This window comes from Molothrus aeneus, chromosome 17 (assembly GCF_037042795.1).
Source record: "Molothrus aeneus isolate 106 chromosome 17, BPBGC_Maene_1.0, whole genome shotgun sequence".
Classification (NCBI taxonomy): Eukaryota; Metazoa; Chordata; class Aves; order Passeriformes; family Icteridae; genus Molothrus; species Molothrus aeneus.
Genome location: NC_089662.1, coordinates 3,830,055 through 3,857,805, shown reverse-complemented (window position 1 = coordinate 3,857,805; position 27,751 = coordinate 3,830,055). Strand labels below are relative to the sequence as shown.

The 27,751-nt window shown below is 42.5% G+C and overlaps 1 protein-coding gene across 7 annotated transcripts in view; it reads right to left on the bottom strand.

Moving 5' to 3' along the window:
* The window catches only part of PTPRT (protein tyrosine phosphatase receptor type T), a 484,991-nt gene that overhangs the window by 244,577 nt on the left and 212,663 nt on the right, over nt 1-27,751 (bottom strand). The window lies entirely within an intron of this gene.

Sequence of the window (27,751 nt, the reverse complement as noted above, 5' to 3'; positions counted from 1 at the left end):
GTGAGGGAAAGAAACCCTAAATAAAGACAACTGAGTGCCCTTAGCACAAACCATGAATCCAAGGGTTCCAGCACAGCCCTTCCTCTGCCTTGTGCCCTGACACAGCAGAATATCCCAGCCACTGATCGTGGTGCTCTGGTTCAGCCAAATTCTAATGCTTAACATGACACTCAAATCACTTGTTAATTTTCTGATCTTAACCCCCCAAAAATAGAGAAAAACAAGAGGATGTTGATTTTCTAATCAAAGCACTGGCTGAGACAATATCAGCAAATTTAAACTCCAGTGATCTTCCCATGCCCAGCAGCCAGGATGCTGTTGGAACTGGCTCTGAGTGGGGCTCTTGGTAGTTCAGAATAAAGAAAACTCCAAGGCAACAGTGAATCAACACCTCCTGTGGTGTTTGATTGCAAAGTTTGCTCAACTGCCTGGGCAAAGGTACTCAAGAAAGTCTGCATGACACCTGAAGAGTGCCTGGGTGTTTTGAGGAGCAGTATAAGGAGGCAGGAACCAGCTACTGAGTACCACCTCTGTGAGAAAAAGCAAAGCAAGCTGATAAAAGACATCTCTCTCAGCAGCTCTCTTTGATGGAAGCTACCAAAAAAAAAAAAAAAAAAGAAAATGTCTACAGAGTTCTGGCTGCATGCCTGATTTTTATTATTCTTTTTCCCCCCTCTGTCAGTGTAAATAACACTTGCATTTTGGAAACCACCTGAATAGCACACACCTTGTGGCTTTGAAAACCTGAGCTGAACTCTGCAAGATTCTGAGCAATTTCCTGAATCTTGCTCAGCCTTCCCTCTGCCACACTCTAATGTGGTCTGCCCTCAGCCCAGAGGACACAAACTCTATTCCCTTGTGAAAATCAGGTGATAAAAAAAGAATATTTTTATCAACAGGGGCTTAAAACACTGGCACAGGGTGCCTGGAGAAGCTGTGGCTGCTCCATCCCTGGCAGTGTCCAAGGCTGGGTTGGACACTGGGGCTTGGAGCACCCTGGGATAGTGGAAGGTGTCCCTGCCATGGCAGGAGAGGAATGGATGAGCTCTAAAAGTCCCTTCCAACCCAAACCATCCTGTGATCTCTGTCTCAGGAAAAGAAACACATAAATGTTACAACATAAGAAATTTGGAGTTCAGTGGGAGTCATTCTAAACCCTTCTCTCTTAAAGGTGATTCCTCAAAGAACTGCAAGAATCCAGGACCCAAGGAAAAGTGGAAGAAAGGACTTTGAGTACCACATGATGGGAGGAAGATTGGATTTTCCCCTCAGGATAATTCTTGCAGGTTAAGATCTGCTCAGTGAAGAGAAAGAAACTACTGTACAAAAGGATCAACTGAAATGATGCTTGATTTCATTTCCTTTAACTGTTTACAACAAATCATTCTATCTCCTTGAGACTGACTGCAGGAGCTGTGTGTTGTACCTCTGGAGAAAAAACAATCTGGATTGTAATTGCAGCAGGTATCCAACATGAACAAAAATCAGTGATGCCAGATATGTTTTCTGTGGAATGGCTGTTTCTGCTTTAATTCTGCACTATTCCATAACTCCTGCCAGAATCTTTTTCTGATATGAAATGCCAGGCTGATTATGTTTTGACTTACAGAGTTATTTCTCCAGGAAAATTGTTTTCAAGAAACATGTGTGGATACATTTTCATTAAAAATCAAATTAACATAGATCACAAGCAGTTTATTACTTGTTTCTTGGTGCAAGGCAATTAAAAGAGAGATTTGGTTCCTTTTATTCCCAATGCAAAAGCTACATCTTACAAGTCACATCATAGCTGAACACAAAACAAATGAAATATTAAACTCCTTTCTCCTGGGCTGCAGATTTCAATAGCAACATGATACAGGCTACTTTGGCATTTCATGGCAACTTAGAAGAGATTTATGGGATTGAGCTTAATTAATAGAGCAGTTTATCCTACTAGGCAGACATGAAGATCTCATCTAGTGAGTTTAGTAACCACTGTTGCCAAACTGATTTAAATTATGATGTCACCCAGCACACCCATCTTCCCTACTTTTGTCCCACTCCACCAAGAAAAAAACAAACAAAAAAAGTGATGGTGGCGTCCCCTCTTTCCCCCAATTATTTTGCCCTTTCTCTACCACTGAACAAACAGGTGCTGTAAAATGTAATAAAAGTAGGAATTTAAACTGTTGCTCCTGCATTCTGAATTTAAGGAACTAAAGTAAGCAGCTGTTCCAGTAGTTTTTAAAGAATCAGTCCCACCTCAATGAAAACAATTAATTATTTCCTACTAGCACCAACTGGAGCAAAAGCTTTTACTTTTTTAATATCACTCTGTGCCAAATTACTGCAAGTGATCTAAACAAATCCCCCGTTATTTAGCAAAACTGGCACATAAATGAATGAGAACGTTTTTTTCTCTGTGTTACAAAAACCCCACTTGCCAGTTACAGATGACCAGCCTGATGTTATGAGCTCACTATTTTAATTAAAATCTGTTTGACCTTGATTAAACAAACATGGTGACAGATTGGCCTTGTACACATGTAATTGTGAACAGCCATATTTTAAGCCCCATTTCTTTCCAACACTGTTTTATATCACAATCTTTGCCTGGCCTGGTGCTCCCTTTTCAGCCACTCTCCCACCTCTTCCAGACAGAGGAGGAAACCAACAACCAGCACATCTGGAACTGGACTGCTGCTCCTGGGATATCCAGCTGAGCCCCAGACTTGGGAATGACACAGAAAAATTTGCTTATGGATGCTCATTTAAAAACAACCAAAAAAAATCCATCAATAAAACCCCCCCAAAAAAAGCCCTAAAAAAAACCAACACAAAAAACACAACCCCACAAACCCAACAAAAAGCCCCCCAAGAAAACCAAAACAAAAAAACACCAAAAAACATATGCAGTTCAGGCTCAAAAAAAAAAAAAAAAGGGGGAAGTTTTTAACCATGGGCATATTTTATTGAATCTAAAACCAGGTCCAGTTGTGCAGACCCAAAGGGAATTGGGGGTGTCTTTCTCCTGCTGTTAGGACAGACAATTCAGCTCCTGTCTGCAGCTCAGAAGGTTGAACACTGTTAGAACTTGAAAATGACATGAATTCTTGTAATGCACAGAGTGTGAGAAAACAAAATTAACATGAAGAACCAGAATACACCAAACAGAATCACAGAGGATCTCAAGCCCCACAAGGATCAAGTCCAAATCTGTTCCTTGCAGGACCACCTAAAATTCCATCATCCCTAGTGACAGGACAAGGGCTGATGGCTTCAAACTGACAGAGGACAGGGATAGATTGGATATCAGAAATTCCTCCCTGTGAGGGTGGGCAGGCCCTGGCACAGGTGCCCAGAGCAGCTGGGGGTGCCCCTGGATCCCTGGCAGTGCCCAAGGCCAGGCTGGACATGACCCTGGGACAGTGGGAGGTGTCCCTGCCATGGCAAGGGGTAGAATGGGATGAATTTTAAGGTCTCCTCCAACCCAAACCATTCTGGGATTCTACAAGGACAAAGAGCATCACCCAGACACTTGCTCAACTCTTATACTCTTAGTTCCATTAACACACTACTTTCTAACTATTGTGGAAAACAAACCTATTTTACTCTTTGGCAAATATTCTGTGTTTCTACTCTACTGCCGGAATATTTCTCTACTTGGCTTTCTAAGCAAGGCAATTCTAAGCAATTTTTACATGATGGAAGAATAACTGGCTCCATGAATGCTTAAAGATGCCACTGGGAAGACTGAAAAACTTGAGAAAAATCCTCAACAACTGTTACCACTTTCTCCTGTGAAATAATCCATAAAGAAAGACATTACAGAAAATGCAATCTTAAAACAGCTGGATACACCTCCTAAACTATGAATTTTATATGATTTTTTTTTAATTTCTCCCTTTTCCATAACAAAACCATCTGATAAACTGTACAAATAAACTGATCATGAACTCTCATTGGCATGGGATGGGCTGTGGCTGGTTTTAGACAAAAAGAACCTTTAATGTCACAAAACTCTGGTGTACCCCCAAGTGCAACAATTCCATGTTTTGTTTTCTCACATGCACAGGACAGAGCTCAGGTTCTAAAAATAAGATCAGAAGAGACACAAAGGTTCTTATTCTTTGAGGGTTGAAAAGGTGAGGATGAGACCTGCTGCTCAAGGACCTTTCCCTGACAAGCAGGATTTGTGTTTTCCAACATGATCCTGATCATGCCCCTACTCATGGGAATTATAAAAGCTTTTCTCACCAAGTCCTAAACAAGCAGCTGTGGGACTGTGCTTGTCAAGCTGATCAGGATGGGACTGAAAGGCAAGGAAAACAGATTTTAAGCTTCTCAAAATTCTTTTAAGCAGAAAACACAGAATAAAAAATATCTATAAAGTTTGCTACACAACAGCCAGACTGTCTGAGCAGCATCCATGGGCACATTTTCTAGTTTCATATAATAACAATGAGTCTTCAGAGCTCTGAATGTCAATATTTATGCTAGCATTGCTTTTTTCCCCACACTTCCTACCACTGTCATAAATGCAGCAGGTAAATTTAGTTTTCTAGTGATGGTCCAAGCTTCCAGTTCCATTTATTACACAAAAGAAAAAAGGCACCTGGATTTTACAATACTTAGCCTGAGAAGATTTCACTGTGCTGACACTGCACTAATAGATTTTGTCCAAGAGAGAAATTCAGATGTGTCACCCAGTACTGTAACAGGCTGACAGCAGTGGCACATGTCAAGTGTTATAGGAGTGTGCCAGCAGCAGCAATAAATGATTCATTAATTCACCTGGACAGGTAAATTGCACCAGGGAATGATATGGTCTGTCTGAGCCCCAGGAAAAGTGCCCAGAACCAATTCTGAAATCAACAATTTTGAATATTTAATTAAAGCTAAAACCCAGAAAAGTGAGAAAAGAGGAAGATTTAGGATTTATACAGCCTGTAGACCAAGGGGCAATGGTTTCATAGGTTTATAAATTTCAGACATGTAAAGCATTTACTGTTTGGGTTTGTACTCAAACCACCCATTATGGACAGAGCATTCCCAGCAGGCAAACATCACCTTTACACCCCTTCTCCTCTGTGAGCATTCCTGTACTGCAGGATGGATGGAGCTCTGTTCTTTGGATCCTGTGGCAAACTCCACGCCACTGCTCTCCATCTGGTGCTTCTTCCCAACACAGGATTTACTAACACAGCCATAAGTGACTTTAGTGCTCTGTGATATAAAATACTCATTTGCCACAAAAATGTGGTTTTTTTCCCCTTTTGCTTTTCCCTCAAGAGCTGCTGCTTCTGTCTGCAGGGGACTCAATTCACATTGAATGTACAAAAAGCAAGGGAGAAAGTAAAAATGAGCCAGAAAATGTGAAAAATTGAGCAAAGTGGTCAGAGAATCAGCACAACAGCAATGAAAAGATGAGCAGAACGCAGGGTACAGCAATCAATGACACTGAAGAAAGCCAGTGGGGCAAGAAACTCAATATTTGGCAGGATGCTTGTCTTCTATCATCCTTTCAAAACCCCAAAGTCAAAAACTACAGGCTATTCCCTCAACATCTCCCAAAAGCACAGGTGCAGTACACAGATAGGAGAGAACTTGATCCATCAGCCCGATGAAAACATTCTCTCTGTATTGTCCCCTCAAGAAGAAGAGGAAATGCCCCTTGGTGACTTGAACATTTGCTCTAAACTACACAACTGGGCTGTCAAGGATTAAAGAGAACACAAAAACCTTTACAGGAGCTGCTGCAAAGCAGGAGAAAACCTCTTAACCCTTTCCTGAATGTCACTATAGGTCATGAAACAACATGACACAGACTCACTGCTCTTTCCAAGGTAAAAAAGGGCAGTTTAATTTCTGACTCCAACATTTATACATTTCCAAAGGTGACAGTGGATTGGAGGGTGACAGTGCCACCTCTCCAATGACACTGCACAAACCAACAGTCCATCAAATTTCTCCTCCTCCATAAAAAAAATGCAAAACAATATTTACAGAAAGCATGCGAGAAAGTTCATTACTAGAATGTAAACATCAGAAGGCTTAGAAAACCTTAAAAAATCAAGCCAACACCTGAAAGTACTGCAGTCCCCAGGCAAGGCAGCTGGAACAAACCCTGCTTGAAGAAGGTCCATGTGTACCAGTGTCACCTTATCAAACATTGACAGAGCCACCCTGAGTGCACAAAGAGCTGGTGCAGACCCTGGGCCTCCTGCCAGCCCTTCCAATGGTGTGAGAGGCCAAAGGAGAGGGGCAGCAGATCCTGAGTGGGAATTACAGCAGCGTGCTAATTCATTAGCATTTCACACTATTTGTGCCTCAGAAGCTTAGCCTGAATCCCACCAGAGCCTCAGAGGATGCTTTCATTCTCTAATAAAGAAAATAGCATCGGATTAGTTGAACAGTATCTCATTTCCCAGTGTAAATTAAGTGAATTAGGTGGAAGAGTCTGTGCTCTAATTGTAAAGCTCATTACAAGGACTCACATAGATTAGACCTGAATGCTTCTCTTTGAGTCATCATTTGCACTGTAACAGAGTTAAAAAGGTGGCTATAGACTCTCACTATTGATGTGTAGGAAGCTCCAGTTTTGCAGCAAAACATTCCCAAGCCTTGTGCAGGGTGAGTGCCTTTGGATGGGAGTGCTGCCCTCCACAGTGCTCAGGCAGGCTCTGGAGGCAATCTCCAGGAATGACAAACTCCCCAGGGCTGGAATCATGGACAATTCACTCTCACTTTTAAAGCACATGCCATTTACTGAGTTTGTCAACTGCAAGATAGCTACAAAAGCACATCATGGAGAAGGGCAGTGTTGTGCTTCTTGCTGGTTCTGGGATGCCACTCTCTTTACAGGGATCTTTCATGGAGCACAAGAGACCCAACACAAGGACTTTTGGCCATCCAGGAGCTGATTCCAGTTAGCTTGACTTTCACTATGTAGATTCTCCATGCTCCAGCCTGCTCTAATTATCTCAGGTTCTCTTAATTGTCAATGGAGAGAATGGGCTCACCTTAAGGCATATATCTAAGACAGATAAAATAAATTACTCCCTGCTTCCCCCATCTTTTGAGTGGTATTAAAATAGAGGTAACATGCATTTTACCTCTTTACTTCTTATTTTCTCAGCTCATGGCCCTCAGTGTGAAACATAGAGAGGTGCTGGATCACTCTGTTCAGGGGAAAGCCAAGAAATAATACTGAGCACCTCTAAGCCCCTTGAATCCTCTCTGAAAGCCCTCACTCAGGGCAGAATTCAGGTGCTGCAGTCTAAACCCATCCCATGAAGATAAATGATGATGCCTTTCTCTGGGAAAGGTGAGCACAACTCACTTTCCTTTTCTCCATGCAGCCAGAGCATGTGACAGTGATGACAGCATCACTCTTTGATTTAATCATTCAGTGCTCAAAATGCCTGCTGGGGAAAGGATTTCATTCTCTTACTAAGACTGTTCTGAGAATGGAGCATCTTAGTCCCATCTGCTGAGATTGGGTGACACACAGAAAGGTGGTTCAGGTTTCATTTGACCAAAATACCAGTAAAAATAAAGAGACCATGACCTTCTCTGTGCAGCATCTAACTGCTCCATTTTGCCCCACAAGGAGCATGTCCAGCATGCTTGAACCAAGTCCTGTTCTCCAGACTTATCTTTGATGTATACCCCTTACACAACAATTAGTAATTTTTAGTTTTTGCTGCTTCCCTCATTTCTTGGAGTTGACGACAGGCACATCACATAAGTGTGGACTAAGGTTTTATATTAATTTGGAAATGGCCCATGAAGAAATACAGACTAGGCTTTAGCATATCTGAACACAGTAATTACAAAAGTATGAGAACTAAGCATCATCTCTCTTTTAAAAAGAGAGATGAAAGTATGATAACTTTGCAGAAACTCTGATCAAAACACTGATTCCTCCTCTAGAAATTGCTGCAACTGCAGCTGGACCACCAATCCTTCAAGCTGCAGGTTACTCATGAACCTGTGTCTGAGTTCTCTCTCCCCCAGGTGAGAAATCCCAGGGCACTACAATCTCTGCTGATTTCCAGCTCACTCTGCTGCCTTTAACAGCCACTTCCCCATCACTGCACTCTGACAAACCAGCCTATGAGCTGCTGCTCCTCCAATTCTGTACAGTTAAATGGAAATCTGCATGCACATCCTACCAGAACCAAGGGTCTCTCCACCAGTCACTGCTCAGGGCCACCTTCAGCTCTCCCTCGTGTTTCTAATCCCAGGGTCCATCTGAGCTCATCCATCACATGGTATTAAGTCTATTTCTGCTTTCTGCATGAACAAGCTGCTAATATCCCACAGGGACTGAAAAATGTAATCCTAACAAGCACCAAAAAAAGTAGAAAGGCGTTAATAAACACGTAAACTGAGAAACATGTAATTTCAGGTCAACTCAAGTTCAAGCAGCTTCAGCAGTTGCTATGCTACCAGCTGATGGTGGTGGGAAAGGACAGAGGCAAAAGGATTTTATAGCTCTGCCTAGAGTGGATATTTAGCAACTTCTGCTTTCTGGCACATCCCTGTGTGCAGAGTGAAGGATCATTAGTCTCTAAGCTGCTGAAATGGCAAGTGATTGGAGGTATTGACCACCAGGAAACAGCATGGAATGGTTTGCCTGGATTGATTAAGGAGCTTAATCCATAGCAACCTGCTAGGTTTGCAGGAAAAGCCCGAGGCAGGATGCTTCACTTCATCTGAGGCAAAGCAGGGCAGTAAAAATCCCATTGTCCTTTACATCCCTGGGGTGTGGGGAGCAGTCAGAAAACTGAGGAACCAGCCAGGCTGGAGTTAAACAGGAGAGAGTAGCATGGCAGTGAGTGACAGACTCAACCACGTCCCCAGGCACTGACACTGATCCCTCCTCTCTCAGACACAACCTGTACCCAGAGCTGCTCCACTCAGGGCACTTCCAGGCTCTGCCCACAGTTAATCCACACAAAACCCTGATGAAACAATAGGAATATATCATTTTATATCTGGAAATAATGATTAATGGATGGCTGCAGGGCCAGAGACTGAATGCAGACTTGTGTTCCAGCCTACAGACTTTATGACCTCCTACAAAGGAGAGTGTGCCAGGCTTGAAACACAAATTTAGGGGTTTTCAGTCCATAAAGAAGAATGTTCTCACTTAAGCATTTGTTTTCCTGTGACAGACCTGTGAAAAACACAGATCACATTTGACCATGAGGAGGCAAGTCAAATTTAACACAAAGAAAGCTGATGCTGGAATAGGAGATAACAAATGTGCCATTAGGGATCTCAGGGGGGCACCCCCCAAGGAATTTCCAGCTTTTTTAGCTCTATATCCTGAAACAGCATCTGGCAAACTATCCAGGTGTGGGGGCCTCAGTTGTGGGTTTCTCTGGGTCTGGATTGAAGGCACTTGAGGCAGTAATTCATGTTGGGACTCAGGTGTTTATTATTCCCTATCAGTAAAACAGTCTCACCATGTGAGTTCAGCAGCTTTTCATTAGAAGGCACAAAATGGCCAACAATCTCTTGTTCCAAGGTCTTTTAAGACTAAACTGTCCAATTAAGAACTGATACCTGGATTATTTTCCCTTTTAACCCAATAACTGATCCCACAGAGCCCACAATGGGGACTTTTCTGCCCAATTACAAAATGCCACCCAAACCCATGAAAAAGGAGGAAGAAGAAGCATGAAGAAGAAGCCCAGGATGACACCCTGTGCCCTCCATCTTGCTTCCATCCACAGCACACTAAAAATCCCAAACCCTCAATTTCTCACCAAGTGACACACCTACACTGCTCTCTACAATCTATTTCACACTTTTGTGGATTCCAGTCTATTCTGGAGTTTAGGAAACTTTCTCCATGGATGAGGGTCAAAGTCAGTGCTGCCCTGGGGGTCAGGGCACCCCAGAGCAGACACAGAAACATTCCCAGTGCCCTGGGTTTGCACATCTCCCCCTTCTCTTTGAACCAAAACCACTCCTTTGACAGCCTCATCCACCAGATACACTAAAGCAGACATGGCACAAATATGAAAAGGACTGTGCCACCAATCAGTACATGCACACCTCTATCAATTTCCACATCCAGGCAACCAAATGTCAGACTGGGTGGTCACCTGAGTGCAGGATTGCTGGGCATCAGCCTGAGCAGGAGCACAGCTGTGACCTCAGTGTGGAGCTTGGCTGAAGCAGACATGACTCATTTCCAAGTACTTGGCCGAGTGCTCATTTTGGGCAGTCATTCCTCCTGCCTTAACTGACTGAAATCACAGACCTGGGAACATTAACAGCCCAAGGGAAGAGCAGGATTTGCTGTTATCACAGCTATGCTTCATTCAAATTTCAAAGTTTTCTTACTTTACTCCTTTCTCTGGGGTAAGAACAGATGGGCACCCCAGGAAACCTGAACAAACTACTTGAATAACTGGATATCAGGGATATTTAAATGTTCCTCATGCAGGTTCCAACACATTCCCAGAAATACCACCTACAGAAATTGCCCTATGGTTTACACCTAAAGTAGCACATTTCATCCCAGAAATTCAAGATGAAGGTTAATCATCCTCCCTCTTTTATTGACAACAAAGTGTGAAAAAGAGCCAGGTCCATCACCAATAACTGTTCTGCTGCCACAAAAGCCATGCTGCTTACACAGCTGCATAAGCAACCTGTGGATTTATTACAAAGCCTGCATGGCAACAACATTTGCTTGTGGTGGCAAAAACAATCCTTGTCCAGGTAGTTAAACACCAGGAAGAACAACTCCAAATGCCATGGCAATTTCCAGAACACAAAGGGATCTCTTCCACCTCTAAAGCATGGAGCAGCATCTCCAGTGTACAGAACACTCAAGAGAAATCCTGCCTGCTACACAGAGATGTACTCCCAAAAGGAATGTTTGCTGTTAAGCTGAGGCATTTCAACTGTTTTATTTCCCCAGTGGAAGGAACAAACATTCTGCTTCTGAATGAAAGTGCAAAAACACCTCAGAGTTGATCCTATTAACCCTAAAGACTTAGAGGCCACCAGAGATCCAGGATTCTGGAGGTTCCAGTTTTACTTTTTATAAGACTGCCAAGCTTTCCAAGAATACCTGCAGTTAGTTGATGAATTCTTTATTCTTTCTTATTTGCTGCTGTCTCTCCCCGGGACAGTTAACAAAAACAAGACCTCCTACCACCAGAGGAGGGCTTGAAAGAGATGCACTATGGCTGATGGAGTTAAAATTACAGAACTGAAGTGATTTTTAATGGGTCTTTATTTCAAAACCAGTGCTAATTCAGCTTTGGGTCCTGCACAGTCTGGATCCTCCTGTATCTAGGATTATGTAAGAAAAATCTGCCCATCTAGAGGAGAAGCTGTGTTTCATTCCCATAATATCAAATTTTCTGCAGGTCCACCAAAGCCTCGAGTCAGGTTCCTTCAAAGAAAACTCCTGTTACAAAATATATGTTCTAAAAGTAGAAATTATATGTTTAAAGGCTTTTTCAAGGAGCTATAAGACAAATATTTACTGTGCCACAAATCTTCCTAAAGCAGAGCCTGCAGGTGTCCAGGCAATATCTGAATATATGACTAAGGAGTGCTGGTGGCTTCTTCACTGGAGCACTGCCCTGTGCAGAGCTTCCTGCTCACAGTATATTATCACTGCTCCAATCAATGCAAATTGAACCTGGGCTTTCCTGAGAAGGTCCAGATTCAATTTGGATTTGCTGATTTAATCAGCTGAGAGTTCCTTACATAGTCTGCTCCCCTACAGGCATACATTGACTAAATTCCTGAGATTCTGCATATGCTGCAAAAGCTAAAAACACTGGACAAGATGGAAAATCTACTAGGACACAAGGGAAACTTTTTAAAAAATATTAATCATAGCAGTAGAAAGATCATACTGGCTGGTCACCCTTTCAGGATGATGCACACTGGTATACAAGATTTAATATTCAACCTGCCAATTCCCAGTGTCTGTTTTCCCTAAGGATGGCTCCCAAACAAGTCAAGGCTCACCAAAGAACAGCAGCTCACCCAGGTTTTCTGGGTGAAATGAGGACAGCAGATTACCTAAGCATAAGGTCAAGCCTTCTGCTGCACTTCACTGGTGCAGAGTGGGATTTAAGGTCACTTCTGACTGAGAAAAATGGATGAAATGTGTTTATATATGGACAGACCTGCAGAAGTTGCATTTCTGTGATGTTCTGGTGCTAAGCACTCTGCAAGGTCTCTGCACCAGTTGGTAGCAGCCCATGTGGTCAGGCAGAGCAGATGAGTGTCAGCCAGCAGGACAGGCTGCAGCCTCCCTGCATCACCAGCCTGTTACCAAGGACTTTGTAGTCATAACAACACAATTGAGAGATGCCAATTACCATAACACTGAGCACATAATTAGCAGCAGCCTGAACAACTTGTCATCCTGCAAAACTGAAGAATCAGCAGCAAAAATGCAAAGTGACCAACACAGGAGTAGGTACAAGAAGTTTTCTTCCTGCATTAGAGTTTCAAATCATGACTTAGAAAATTATATTTTCTCCCTTGTAAGGGATGCCTATCACTTGGTACAAGGACTGTGTTCACTCAGTATGTTTGATTCTATTACTCTGTGATTTTAAGCACTGATGCATAAGGAAGATCAGCAAGGAAATGCCACAGTTTTGAAATCTTTGTTTTCAGTTCTAGAGCTGCACCTTTCACATTGAATCAAACCATCACAAGTTGATTATGTGTTTGTTACACACATAAAATGAGCTAGAACACATGAGGGTTTATTTTCCCATTACTTTGTACATGTGGAATTCCTGGTGATGAAATTTTAAGCAGAGGAGTCACTGAATCAGCTGTCACTTCTACCACCAGGAATGCCTGTTAGTGATTTTATCACCATGTAATTATCAAGCATGGGGTCAAAATTCACCCTTCACCCTGTCAGTAATTCCTGTCAGGTACCTGGGGAAATACTCAATCCCTACACATCTCCCTACCAAACAGGATTGCAGATTTCCTTTGAATCAAAGCACCTGAAGGAAGAACAGCAGCACAAACATCTCAAAGAGTCTTGTGCAACTGTCTGAAAGGACCTGACCCAAATAAACACAGTAAGGTATTCAGTTCTTCCATTTTTCTTCTATTTCTTGTCTTTACAAGCAGAAACCTCCATTGTCCAAATAAGCTCCAGTTAAGACCTGATGACATCTTGGTTCAATGCCACAGAAAACCATTTGTTGCTCCAAGTTTTACATTTACATTCCCTACATGGGCCTCAAGCACAAAACTCCAGAAGTGAATTAGACATAATCATCACCTTCAGAGGAACAATAAATACTGTAGGTCAAATCTTGCCCAAAATACTTGCACCAAAGCGTTCTGCTGCTTGTAAGGCTACTAAAAACAAACTCTTTTTGCTTCAAGCCAAACTCTTCATGCTAGACTCAGAGTTCCTCTTTGCAAGGTGTCCTTAAGAACAGAACATCATCTCTGGTGTTAAGAGCAGGCAGGCACAGGTGAAGGTGCAGTGCTTGGCTTTAATGAATAACTTGTCAGCCATTCACCAGCTTAGCTCCTTGTAGATTCACTTAATTATTTAAGAAATACAATGATTCTTTGGCTCTGTGCCCAATTCCTATCTAGTTTATGCTGGTACAAGTCCAAAATAAAAAGAGTTACCACTGTGATGCAAATAAGCCAAGTCTCTGCTCTTTTGTTCCTCAATAATCTGAAATGTTGATGATTCCTTATCCTTCACAGGCAAGCTGATAAGAACCAGCACCACAGGAAACCATTTTCTAACAGAATCTGCTCTGAACCCATTTGCTGCTTATTAGGACCCTGGCACAGCTCCATAGCCCAACGAACATGATTAAAAATGACTTGATGAATGTAGCTCATTGAGCAGGGGGCTGTAGCCAGGCTGGAAGGAAGAGCACCATATGCAAGGTGGAAATACTTAATGTTTTCTAAAATTGTTTCAACAACAATAGCTCTGTGGATCTGAGCACAGACAAATTCCAGGAGTCCTAATTCCATTAACTGGTAGCTGCCAAAAACTCTGCAAGGATCAGGGACAAAATGTGGGAGAGAGGGACAAGAAACCTCTGCATGGCTGCCTGTACCTTCCACCACAACAGGAATATTTGATCAGATACCAGGGTACCAGGAAATAGGAAATGATGGAAAAATCAAGAAAGGAACTGCAAGGTGAGAGAGTGAAGCCTTGCCTCGAAGCCCGGCTCAAACCCCTCCCAAACCCAGGGAAGAGCAGAGCCAGGAGCTCACAGACAGAACAGGCAGTGCCAGCTGGCGACAAATGGAGTCGCTGTGGAGCTCCTCAGTCTGCCAGGCACACCCTGGTGACACCCAGAGCTGGCCTCTCTGGGGCACAGAGGGATTGACAGGGGTTTTAATGGAGCTGTCTGCTGATGGTTTGTGATAAGATTACAAAAACCCCTTGTTTTAAGAAGCGTGCAATAATTTCATAAAAGGCAAGAGCTGACCTAAAGCCATCTGCAGCTTCTGAGCTGCTGTGGCTGGTTCATGCACAGGAATTCTACTCCCTAAGCAGAGCATTACAGGATCTCATTTCCAGCAGAGTTTAAGTGATGGAATAACCAGAAAAGGATGCACTGGGAGTAATGAAACAGATACAGAACCAGCCCAAAACTGTAACAAACCCCTCTGAGAGCTGAAACTTGATTACAAGTGCTCTTGATTATTAAAAGTGAGACAAGACAAACAAACAGGGGAAACAAATCTGCTGCTTTCATCTAAGAAAATACATTTCAACACTTTTTTCCAGGAAAAAGCATCAGCTCTTGAATACTTTATATTATACATACACCTTCAACTCTGCTGCTGATCTTGACAGCTGCACTTTAATTTATTTGCACGACTCTCATTGGAAGTTGAGTAAAATATGGAATACAGTGAGTCCACACAGTGATTTAGAGCTATTACATCCACATCTGTCACCAGCTGCCAGGTTGAACACGATCTGCCACGCCACCGGCAGGCATTCCCTTCATTGGCAATAAAATCTGGGGCTATATTTCTTTGAGATCCACCAATATTCACAGCATAAAAGCAAGCTGCCCTGAAACATGGGCAGTAAAACTGAGATGAATTCACGCAGAATCTCCAAGCTTCAGCTGCAGAGAAAACAGTGCTTCACTTATCCTGATGTTATTGGAAATGCCCGGACTTTATTTAGGAATGTAAATCACCTCTTTGTATAAATTAAAAGATCTTCCCAATGATACAAAGGCAGGTTATAACTTAGAACACAGAGGATATATATCACAGGGAGAAACAAGTGCTTCTCATACACCCTTTTTTCCTTTTTATAGGGTTCTTAGGAGCTCATTTGGAATTTACTGTGCATGTAAATGCCAAATGAATTCCAAGTGCTGCATTACTGCCAATCCATTACACCCAGCCCTGCAATTTTAACTTACAGCTCCTAACTGCCTGTGGCACCAGGTCTGGATCCCAGTTCTTACACTCAGATAATCTTGTGGATCTGTGGAAATCACTTTGTTAACTTTTCATCCCACAGGCATCCCAAATCAGGGGTGCTTGTGCTGGAACACTGCCCAAGGTTTTGTAAAGGAAACACAAGAGAGGCTGTGAGTGAGCTCTGTCCCACAGCAAAGGGTTTCGGTACTAAAATGACTTTTACAGATAGTTATTAAATTTAACCATGAGTTTAAGGCCCTTTTATATGAGGCATTACCACAGCAGGTAGGAACAGACAAAAAAAACAACAACAAAAAAAAAAAAGGATGCTGCCGGCTCTTCCATCTTATTCATTGAAATGACAGTTCCAGAGGGGGACAGGAAGGTCAGTAGGCAATGCCCCCTGCCACAGAGAGAAGTGTTCCTTTGCTGGGAAATCAGCACAATGCCTCTGTAAGAGCTGTAGGTGAAGCTGTGACAGCACCATCCCACAGGAATCCAGTGGCTCATGGTCCTGAGAGACAGGAACAGGAAACTGAGCAGAATCACAACCCCAGGCATCAGGAAAGAAGACTTGGGCTTGTTCAAGGTCCTGGACAGAAGAGTGGCCCAGGAGAACTGCTGGATTTCCATGGAGCACCTTGTCAAAGCTCAGTGTTCCCTGCTAAACTGAGCTCTTCCCACTGGGAACAGAATTATTGGAACTGGTTCCAGGGCTCTGCAGAGCACACCCAGCTGGCAATGACACACACAGCTCCAAAGTGCAAGGACATGTACACAACAGCAGCCTGGAACAGGCTCAGGACTAGGGAACCACTGTCCTTGTAAAGCCAGAGAGGGGTCAAAGCAGGTGTAGGGAGTTGCGGCAGCTCCACAAACACTGACAATTTTGTGCTTGCAGCATACTGAAAATTCTCTTCACCAGAAACCCAATATTTTCATAAAGGTTTTGGGTATGTGTTCATCAGAGCTGCTGCTGTAATTTACACTTCTATGTTTAAGCCTGTTTTCACTGCAGGCACAAACAAGGGTTTGATTTTGAAAGATCTGGACTTTTAACGTTCTACCTGCAACACCTGCCAAAAAGAACCCTCAACAACTCCAGCTGCCCAAAAAAAACCATTAAGATAAAAAACAAAACAGAAACATGCCAAACCAAAAAAATAAATCATTGCATTATTCAACACAAGGAAGCAAAATACATTAAAGAATTAAAACTAGGCTGTGGTGCAGCTTGTCTTACCAACATAAGGTACACACAGGCTTTTGCTGAGCTTTGATTGTGTGAAGACAGCAGGCAACACCACAGAAAGCAGCACACACTCTGCTCCCATGGCACCATCCCACAGGTGTCCCCAGCTGTGCCTGCATTTAGTGGCCAGAATAGAATCCACAAATTGGCACGCACAATTAGCTAACTTGACCCACACGGCCCTTTTCAAGTATCTTTTAAGTGGCTTTTTACTTGAATTGGGTGTTACAAACTCCTTGATTTCTTTGACTCATTAAGCTCAATCTCCTTCACACGTTCAGCACCAGCAGTATCTGCCTCTCCAATCAGCAGGATCCCTCAGAGACCCAAGGTAACCACCTGAAAGGAGCACAGGCACACCAAAGTGGAGATTTGAGAAGTTTCATCTGGCAGGATTAGTTACTCAGCTGCATTAATTTGCCTCTGAGTTGCACCCAATTCCTATCCCCAAAAATCACAGCACAGATTTAGGTTCTAAGCCTGTGAATCAACATTTTCTAAAGGAGTTGTAGTGTTCAGACAGCAAAAGACCCACTGATGAAAATCAAGACACACCTCACCCTTTCTTAGGATAACAAACTCCTGCAGGTGAGCTGAGGTAGGGCAGCAGCACCAATCTGTCCCTGAGCAGCCTGTCTTGTGTTCAATTGCACTGGAATTAAGAGAGAATGAATTCTTTTGCTTAAGCTGATGTCACATTGGGACATATTTCTTTATGGCTCAGTTGAAGTGCCTGGATGTTAAACTCAATTGTGCTTGCAAACAAGGTTTTTCAATGAGAAGTGATTTATGTGGATGATAGCAGCACATGCATCTCACAATTAGGTGTGAAATAAATCTAAAGGCATTGTATTCTTACACAAAAAACAAACAAAAATCCTCAGTACCTATTGGGACACACAAGACAGATGATGGGCTTTGGACCTGGTTAGCATAAGAGACTTGATAGACAAAAGGCTTGGCAAGAGCAAACAGAACTTTGAGAATTAAATCAAGATTGCAAGAAGCTTCAATCAGACTGACCAGAAAAAGAAAATTACATCAGACTTCTGCAAGCAAGAGATGTTTAAAATGCAGAAGTTTGTTTGTGTGACCATTAACCCAATAGTTGTAGTAAAACATTACTAGCCTTCCTAAAACACTATATAAGCATTTGTACTTCACAAAAAATTAGGATTCCTTAACCATCTTATGAATCTCTGTCTCTCTTCATGGCTGATAAGTACCTGCCCGTGAGGAGAAGTCAGTTTGCAGTTATGGGATTCTTGTGTTCCTTGTTAAAAAACATCCCTCAGGATGTCACTGTAATGTATTCGTGTAAGAGCCTGAATGAGGGATGTGGGACTCCAGGGGCTCTCCAAAATGCAGTTTATTGTAGCCAAGAGTTACAGCAGCCCAGGGTTGTGGGTGACAGAGCTGTGCCCACAGCTGTCAGCTCCAGCTGCAGGCAGGCCTGAGGACCCTTTGGTTTTGGTTACATTGCATTATAGACTTTTCTTTGCTGAGCATCTTAACACAGTAGCACCAATCCATACCTTAACTATTATCTATAGCCTATCATAACTACTGTAGTTACCATATTCATGTTACTGTTCTCCAATCACTCACAGTCAGTTCATTACAGTTTAAGCTGGAAGTTGTTTTTCAGTTTTCTTGCAGTGGAAAATTCTGAGACCTTTTTTCTACTTGCAGCTTTGCTGCCTTGTTTGCCTGTGCTCTCTTCCTGCTTGGTAAAAACATCTTCTTGTTTGGGGTGGGTTTATCCTTTGCTCTAAGCCATAAAAACCCCTTCTAACTCACACACCCTTTGCCTCCTTGGTTATCCAGTGAGACTGGCCCAGCAATTCTTTTGTTCTATATCAAAACTTCCTTCCATCTCTAGTCCTTCATCAGATTCTGCATTTAAAAATCTTTCTGCTAAGCACACATATCTGTGAGACTTCCTTGTCAAACTTTCATCCTTCCCAACATGTTCAGTAGAATTAACTGCAGCCTAGCATAACACAGGAGGTTCAAGCACTCAAACCAGCACTGAGATATCACAGCTCTCCCATACAGGGCTAATTTCATGGCAAACCTCACAGTTCCTCCTGCAGGAGATGGAGAATCTTGATGAACAACACACAAGCACAACTGCAGAATGCAGTCCTACTCCTGTTGTCATCTCATCAAAGGGGTTCCACACTGCTGTCCCCTTATCACAAAAGTTCCATACCTCCTTGGTGTTTCTCATGGGCAGCTCCTCCCAGCACTGACTCTTTCCTCTTCACAAAGCAGCCACTGACCCCAGTTGCCCTCTCACCCAGCCACCCCACTCTTTTACAGCTCTCTTCTTCTCATTGGTCACAGCTGTAGCCTGTTAAAGTCAGGCCTGTTCCTAATCTTTGATAATTGGCCCAGCTGCAGCTCCTTAGGGGTGAGATTACTTTCTACACTGTCTTTATTTTCTTATATTCTATCCTCCTGCATACTCCTTCCAAGTGGCCCAGGTGTAATCTGACACACAAAAAGCACTAAAGAGCTGCAGCAGGGTTCAGAGTGGGAAAAATATTTTCTCATTACCTCTGTCCCAAGATTATCTGTATTATGGGATTTACTGCTGTTGTTTCATTTGTTGGGAATAGCAGTGGAAAATGGGATCATGGATCATTTCTGGTGGTTCAAATGACAAGCCACCCATGGAACAGGTAAGATCTGCAAACTGAATATGGAAGACACTTACAAACCCTTCTTTTTCCATCAGCAGGACTGGATGATAACACAAACTTGCTTCCAGTGGTAAATTCTGTGATGTGCTTTAGCCTAAAAAGGCACAGCTGGTTAGGATCTACATTGTGCTGTTCCTCCTTGCCTGGTCTTTAGAGTTTCTCATTAATCCATGTCAGTGTGTCCAATCCACAGTCAAATGGATCCAGAACTGCTAAATTATTTCATTCCACCTCTATTAAACACATGATTCCATTCTCTTTTTCCCTACAAGGTTCTCAGAAGGGACAGGGACTCATTCCTGGGGCCATAGGAATTGTTCTACCCCTCTTCCCAAAGGGTTGTGTGCTGCTCTCTGTCCACACTTCACAGCTAGGCACAAATAACCAGAGCTTAGGCTTTACTGCCCACAAACACAGACATTCACCCACCTTAAATTATGCTAAATGTGCTCACCACACAAGAGATTCCAAATACAACCAGGAAAGAGCTGGTAGAAACCAGAAGTGCATCAAGAACTAAACAGGCCACCACAAGAACACAACTTCTTCCTTTTTAATTTTTTTTTCCACAGCAAGGGATTGAAACAAGATGACCTTTAAGGTCCCTTCCAACCCAAAGCATTCTGTGATTCCACCTGTGGCATTAAGGAGTGACAGGAGCACCCCAGGATTTATGCCTGCAATATGCAGTTTGCTTATCAGGTTATCTTTTCTGGTTGTTTGACAGAGCTCTGTGACCCTTAGGTACAATGTGATGCCTTAAAGGACTGCTTGTTTTATTCCCTTTAATCAGATAAACAGACACAAGCAGAGAAACCTGTGGGGAGCAGGGGCAGAACATCAGGATTTGATGCAGCAGCAACAGTTCCCCTCTGGTATCCAACAGTTCTGCTGGAGCAAAATTTGTCTTTACACAAAAGACATGTTTTTTATCAATATTTTCACAGGTGCTGGCTTGAAAGATCAAGGTCTTTAGGCTTTAAGGTGGGTTCCAGAATGTGGCAGAATTTGCAGCTAAGGGGCAGCTATTGAAAATTGCTCATTTAACAACAAGAAGGAAAAAGTGTTGGGAAAGCTTGTTTAGACAGACTCCTACATTTAGAGGAGCTCCCAAATGCATTTCCTAAGTGTGCATTCTAAACTATCAGCCCTATTAACTTTTCTTGTTAAAAAAATATCAAAAAAACCCCAGAAAGTAGAAAGGCAACTTCCACTCTCTAGAGGTATAAATGGGAAAACAAGGCTTTGAAGGCAAATTTCTGAAAGTAAAGAAAATAGGACTTGTAATGAGGCAATCTAAATCTGCTCTGAGGAGTGGAGATGAGGAAGAATATAATTTCCCATGATCTGTTATTTTCTTTAAAAGCCCCTTAGAATGAATGGAGAGTTGCCTATATTTGAATTTTACTCCATCTGGTCAAGGAAGAAGATAGAGAAAGAAAGTAAAAAACAATTAAAGGAGAAAACCACTTTTCATAGAGCTGTAATTTAGGTGAAAACTTTGAGTGAATCAAGAGCCATACATCTTACAATGAACTGTTTGTTCACCATATCCCTGCATGAACCCTCCAGTACAGAAAACTTGCTCGAGAAAAGAGAAGCAGATAATTTTTACATTAAGATCTTGTCTTTCCATGAAACATGAATGCTGAGAGCATCTTAATTCCCAGCAGCAGCAGAGTTGGAAATTTTTCAGAATAGATTCAGCAAGGTCCTGAGAGACAGATAATTAACGAAGCAATACTACCTGTGGGAAGCAGCACACGCTAAGGTATGAATCAAAATCAGGGTTAGAATCCACTCTGTGTCAGCTGGAATAGATCTGCTTTCAATGGCACATCAATTTTAAATGCTTCTGATTCCCAAACTCTGACAGCAGAACAGTGAGGGAGGAGATGAGATCGATACAGAATACTTGAGGTAAAGAACAAACTGATTCAACTCCGGGAGAGGCAGCCTAGTGCTGAACAAGCTTTGCAGAAGAGAAAACGCTGTCCAAATGATTCCCTCCCATCCCTGCCTGTCAGACACACCCAGGGACTCTGTGGAAAAAGGGGAATTGCACAGGGAATCCCTCCCTCATCCCCCCTGCCCAGGCTCCATGATTCTGGTTTCTCCGTGGTTTCATCCTCCCTCTGTCATCTGAGTAGACAAAAAAGAAAAATCAGAGTGCCAGAGTGCTGAAGGAAATAAGAAGTAAACTGGTCACTGATGTGTGAGTGTGCCATCCTTTCCACCAGCACTCTATAAATGCCCAGCTCTCAGGGGTTTGTGGTGTCTCTCTGTGCTGTCCTGCCCCACAACAGAGCGGGTGGTGGCACCCTCAAACACAGATACAACCACTCCTCCTATTTAGGTGATGCTTCTGCAAAGGAAGAGAGAGAAACTTTGCTGGAGTTTATTCTCCAAGGTCTTCTTGGAAGACATTACACCTGTGCACAGGGGGAACTGCAGTCCCTTGTTGTTGCAGTAAGGTAGAAAAATCATGAAGACTTGACAACACCAAGCCTTTTCTCCTAGAACCAGTCCCTGGCCTTGTCAAGCTAGACCTTTGCAAGTTCCCATGAGAAAGCAATGCTGGTGTGAGCAGTTCATTAACAGAACAATCTATTCCTGGGTGAAAAACAACCAGCACCTGTAGAAACTGGTTTTACACCTTAGATAGAAAAACAAAAACTGTCTCCCACAAACAACTTTTCCTCATGTACACACTGAGAGTTTGAGTGAGCAATCAATAAAGGGTAAGAACTTGTTACTGACCAATAAAATAATTAGCAAGAAAGCTCCTGACCAATTGGAGTCACACACAAGTCTGTAAAACTGTATAAAAATGAGTTATGGGAATAAAGAAGGGTCTCTTTCCCCCATGAAGAAAACGGAGTCTGTAATTTATTCCCATACCTTGTAAATACAAACCCACCAGAGTGCTTGGTTTTGGCAGAGTGTCCCAGTTCCCATTGCCAGCTTGCCCATGTTACAAATATCTCTTTTTGCACCCATTGCAGTAATATTGTGCAGCAGCAATTCCCACCATGAATTACATTACAGGAGAGAAACTTGTGCCCTGGGTATATTTTATACCTTATCTACCCTTTACTTCCTTCCTCTTGCTCCCAAACCCTTCTCAAATCAACCTGAGAGGGGACAGATGGGAAAAAAAAAAAAAGAAAAAGATTCTTTTCACAAAAAAACCAGTGGCTATGGAAAGGGATTCCAACTGAAAAAAAACCACCCATCAAAACACTCTGCTTTCCTCTGCATCTCTTAAAAGAGTCTTGCAAATGCCAGTGAAAATGATGGGGCGTCTGATGTTTTGACAGAAACAAGAACATCATTAAGGTAAGAGCTGTCAGCAGGTATTTTATTTTCTCCCTGAAGAATATGGCTACTCTTTAGGCATTACTTTTTTTACTAATCTTTTTTTCTTTCATTTCCATTCTGTAATTCAATCCTGAAAGATGGCATACTTGATTTGCTTGTGAGCTGGATAGATTAGAGAGCAGCAGTGATGGCTTGTGACTATAACCATGTGTGGTTCCCAGTCAGCAGCCAGCAGAGATGCACTAATTGTTCTGCCACTGGGATAAGACAGGAAAACTATTCCAAGTCCAGGTGCAGTCCTTATTTATGCAGAAAACAATGCTGAGGTAAAATTAATGTAACAGCAAGAGAGTACCCAATATTTCATTATTTCTTACATGTTAAATAATGGCACATATAGCTCTTAAAAATAAAAGAAAAGGTGGTTTTCTGTGTGCATTTACAACCTTATCAGATTCCAAGTATGAATTAATATTAAGTTTCCAGTAAAACCACTGGGAATTCAGAACCACCCACAAACCAGCTCTCCACATTACCAAGGGGGAGGAGGGTCAAGAAAAGCAGGGACAAACTTCAGGAGGCAACTGGTGACAAGAAACAAATAAAGGAATGGGATCAGGGAGCCAAATCAGATGGAATGCAGAGGGAGCAATGCAGAACACCCCTGGCCCAAGGCTTTGGGAGAGCCTGGGGTCAGAGGAACAATGCCTGGAGGTGCACCATGAATATAAATGAGTGCTGAACCCTGCTACTGGCAGGTTCCAACTGGGAGAACTGGGGTCCAAATCTGGCAGCTACAGGAACTGCAGTTCTTGACAAACAAAATACTTAAGGCTCACTCAGAGGAAATTCCTGGAAGGTACTCAGAAACCCAGTGACACTTATTTAATCCACCACACAGAATGAGAACTCAAATCCTTCCCCAAAGGAGTGTGACATGTCAGTCTGGGAGAGAAGATTAGAGAGGTCAGGCAGATCTGCAAGTACAGCCTCCTCAGAAGTTATCAATACAAGGAAAGGTTGAATCAGAGAGGAAATCACAGCATATTTTATCAGGATTAATAAAATGGATGTTTATGATCTCTACTAATTTGCTTGATGGTTGTTATTCAGAAATCCTTGTTTAGTCATTAAAAACACAAGCCACATGTAAGTGTTGTTAGCAAAGGCATTTTCTATAGAAGAACAGCAGACGTATGGGAGAGTGACTCAGATATTTATGTTCCCTTTTAAAAATAAAATTAGCAAGCTTTTAGAGGAACACACAGTTTCCAGATACATAAAAGCATTCCTGATTATACCTGCAGTTCCCAGCCCATGCAGAAGTTTCACTTGCTCTGGCCTAGACACGGCTTTTGTTCCATTCACGTGGCAAATCTTAGTGAGGAATGCTCCTTCAGAGAGAAAATCATTATGGAATAATGGAATATCCTGAGGTGGAAGGGACCCACAGGATCACCCAGGGCAGCTCCTGGCCCTGCACAGACACCCCAACAGCCCCACCCTGGGTAACCCTGGGAGTGGTGCTCAAACTCTCCCGGAGCTCTGGCAGCCTCGGGGCTGTGCCCATTCCCTGGGAAAAAAAGATTAAAAGATTTTTGGAATCAAAGTTCCTTTACTTTCCTGTGAATACACAGGGAAGGGAGTGGACAGATGCAAAAATGAGCATTGCACATAGAAAATCTGTTTGGCCAAACAAGCTCATCCATCAGAGATGGTAGAGCAGGTTCACATTCTTCCTCAAGTGCTACAAAAATTGGGAGATGCTGCATCTTCAAATCTCCTCTGTGGATATTCTCAGTTCAGTCAAAGAAAGAACAGAGACAATTTCTTCCAGGCTGAGCCTGGGAATCTTAGACAAAATAATTCAAACAATTATTATCTCTCTTTCTGTAACCATAATTTATAGTTATGGTTCTCCACAGCATCCATAGTCACCAATAACGTGAGATGTTTCTGTTTTGAGACCAATCAGGTCCCACTTAGAGAGTGGGACTATAAAGCTCACAGCTTCTTGCTAATAAAGGTTCTTCTTGAGCCTTCTGATCCACCTGAAGGCTGGAGTCTTTCATTCCATCCCTGACTCAACAGCATCACTCCTCATCATCAGCTCCACGTTTGCCAGCCATGTATTTTCTCAAAGCATTGTACACATGGATGTGGTGAAGGCTCCTCATGAAAAAAAAATACAAGAAAACACCCATCTGGTTCAATGCAATCAAATCAATGAAAAATCAAACAAAAATTCTAAAATTATGCATTTTTAGCTGCTAAAAAAAAAGCTTTTCAGCTTTTGCAAGGACATTCATAGCCCAACATTTCTTTGAAACAGATGGCAGTGGTGTTTACTGTGGGTTCTTTTGCACCACAAATTCACAAAGAAAAAGCTGTTTTCAAGAAGTTTCTTTTTAACCACTGAATAGTAAAGTGTCTTGCACTAAAATAATCTTTGTTGCCATGCTCCAAATGATCATCTGAAAAATGAACTGGCTTTGACATGTCCAAAACCAGCACTCCCTGGGGTTTAAAGAACATGAAATGCTTTTGTTTACTAATTACATTTGAAATCACTGGGTTTTTTTTTCAACTGATAAATAAAACACTAATTAGTTATAACTGATGTGACCTCCAGATATCCCAGGCACTGTGCTAATCATCTGCCTGTCCTTTCCTTGGAAAAACAGAATTCAAACCTTCTTTTCATCCCAGCAGTGGCTTGATGATACAGGGACTTCAACAGGCAGCAATATTCATCTAAAAAATGTCTCCTTTTGGGTCACCCACTCCACAGAAACTTTGGGATTCAGGTAGAGATATAATGGCTTACTTTTGCACAAGTTGTGGCAGGGGAGAGGAACTTATTCTTCCCTCACACAGTTAATCATATGACTGCACAAAGCTCCAGACAGAGTAATTCCTCCCTAAGGACATCAAGGACTCTCAGCTCCAAGTCTCATCCTTTTATCCCTGAATTAGAAACCTATTTCCTGGTCAGGATAGGGGAACAGCATCAAAGCACAGTGAAGCAAAACTGGGAAACAAAGGAGAGATGATGGGATGGGATGGGATGGGATGGGATGGGATGGGATGGGATGGGATGGGATGGGATGGGATGGGATGGGATGGGATGGGATGGGATGGGATGGGATGGGAAGGGATGGGATGGGATGGGATGGGATGGGATGGGATGGGATGGGATATGTACAGTAGAAAGCTTTGTTTTGGTGAATGGGCAAAAAAATAGAAGAAAGGGTGGATTTAAGTGCATAGACAGAAATAGGAATGGCCACCACTCCTGCAGATAGAAGTTGACCACTGACAGCTAAATTTGAAAAATCCAACCAAGTCCTCTGACATTCATTAAGGTCTCATCCCCAAACAACCCTCAGTGCAAATGAACCACAGAAAACTAAACAGAAAAGTGAATTTTCCTGTTATCACATGGATAGAGGGTGCCTGAGCCACATATTCAAGAAAATCATCCACGTGAGTACTCACTGCACTGGGTTACCTGCTGGGATCACAGAACAATGTGCAGATATTTGTATTTGATATAACAGATATTTGACCAGAACATTTGTGTACATCCCACAAAAATTTTGTTTTCTTTTTGAATACTGGTTTCAAGTAAGATTTACCACTCCATATCCTTCATGATTTTATTCCTCTAATTACATTTGTATTTTTTAACTTTCCTGAAAATGGAATCCAGAAAAATTTTGGATTCCATTTTCAGGAAAATTACAAAATACAAATGCAATTACATACAAAGAATGCTTTTCTTTTTTTCTCTCTCCAAGGGATACTTCCAAACAGGAACATACCAACCCCTGCAACAGAAAACAGGCTGCAGAGCCTCCCAAGGTATCAGACAACTCCTTTAACATAAATTGTTTGAGGTACAATTTCAGGTAAGTGATCCTAACATGCTGACACATTTGATGCCATTGGCCTCAGGGCCTCAATCACAGTCATTTAGTTAAATATCTCATTAAGTCCCCTGGGTTCAGTTCCTCACAAAAGTTAACAAATACAGGCTTGGAGTGCATGTTTGCTCTCCCCCATGACAGAGCATGGCAGGACCTCCCTGTGCTTGTACCCCTGGCTAACTGCAGCCACTGCCCTAAATACACTATGATTTAAAGTTTACCCTGGCATAGAGCTACAGCCACTCTAGAAGTAATAGAAACACTCACGTGAAGTGATCTCAAGTGCTGCTATTTGGAGCATTCGTTCAGTAGCCTCAGAGAGCAAGTCCTCAGTCACTTCTACAAAGAAAAGCAGGAGTTTGGAGTCCTCCAAGGAAGATCTGCTCTGCTCAGCTCTGGGTACTCAGCTCTGGCAGGTGGATGTCTCATTTTGCCAACTAACAAGCAAATTTCTGTTAGTTTGGAGAATTGCAATCACTGCTATAATTGGCTGCCTTTTACTTTGTCTCCCATCTCCATCTATTTACACAAGTTCAGCAAATACCCAGTTTGATTCTCTGCTGTGCACACAAAAGGAATTTTTTTTTCCTTCAGGAGCCCTAAAGAGCCTCCCTGGAGATGTTCAGAGATCCTGGATGTGGCACTCAGTGCTCTGGGGGGGGTGACATGGTGGGGATTGGGCACAGGCTGGGCTGGATGACCCTGGGGGGCTTTTCCAACCAGAATGATTCTAACCATGACAAGCTTTGTTTGAACAACCACAGGTTATTCAATATATCTACAACCTGGGAGAAAACAAAAGGAAGAGCTCAGTATTCTGTTCCTTTACCAGCACAAAGCTCCAGCAGCCAATCCCTACACACACAGCCCAGCTGTGGCAAGTGTAGCTGGCTTTTTCTCCTAAAATGAGCTTCTAGGATAAGCAAAGCCTGGTGGTGTCTGCAGGGGTCAATAGGACAAGAAGAACAAGGGGATGTAATCAAAGTTGTGCCACACTGGTGCTTTTGTGCTTTGTTCTGGTACAGAGCTGGGCTTTGTTTTGGTTTGTGCTACTTAAAGACATTTTGTCACAAAGCACTTCACAGTTTGATAACAAAAGTTGACCCATTTCT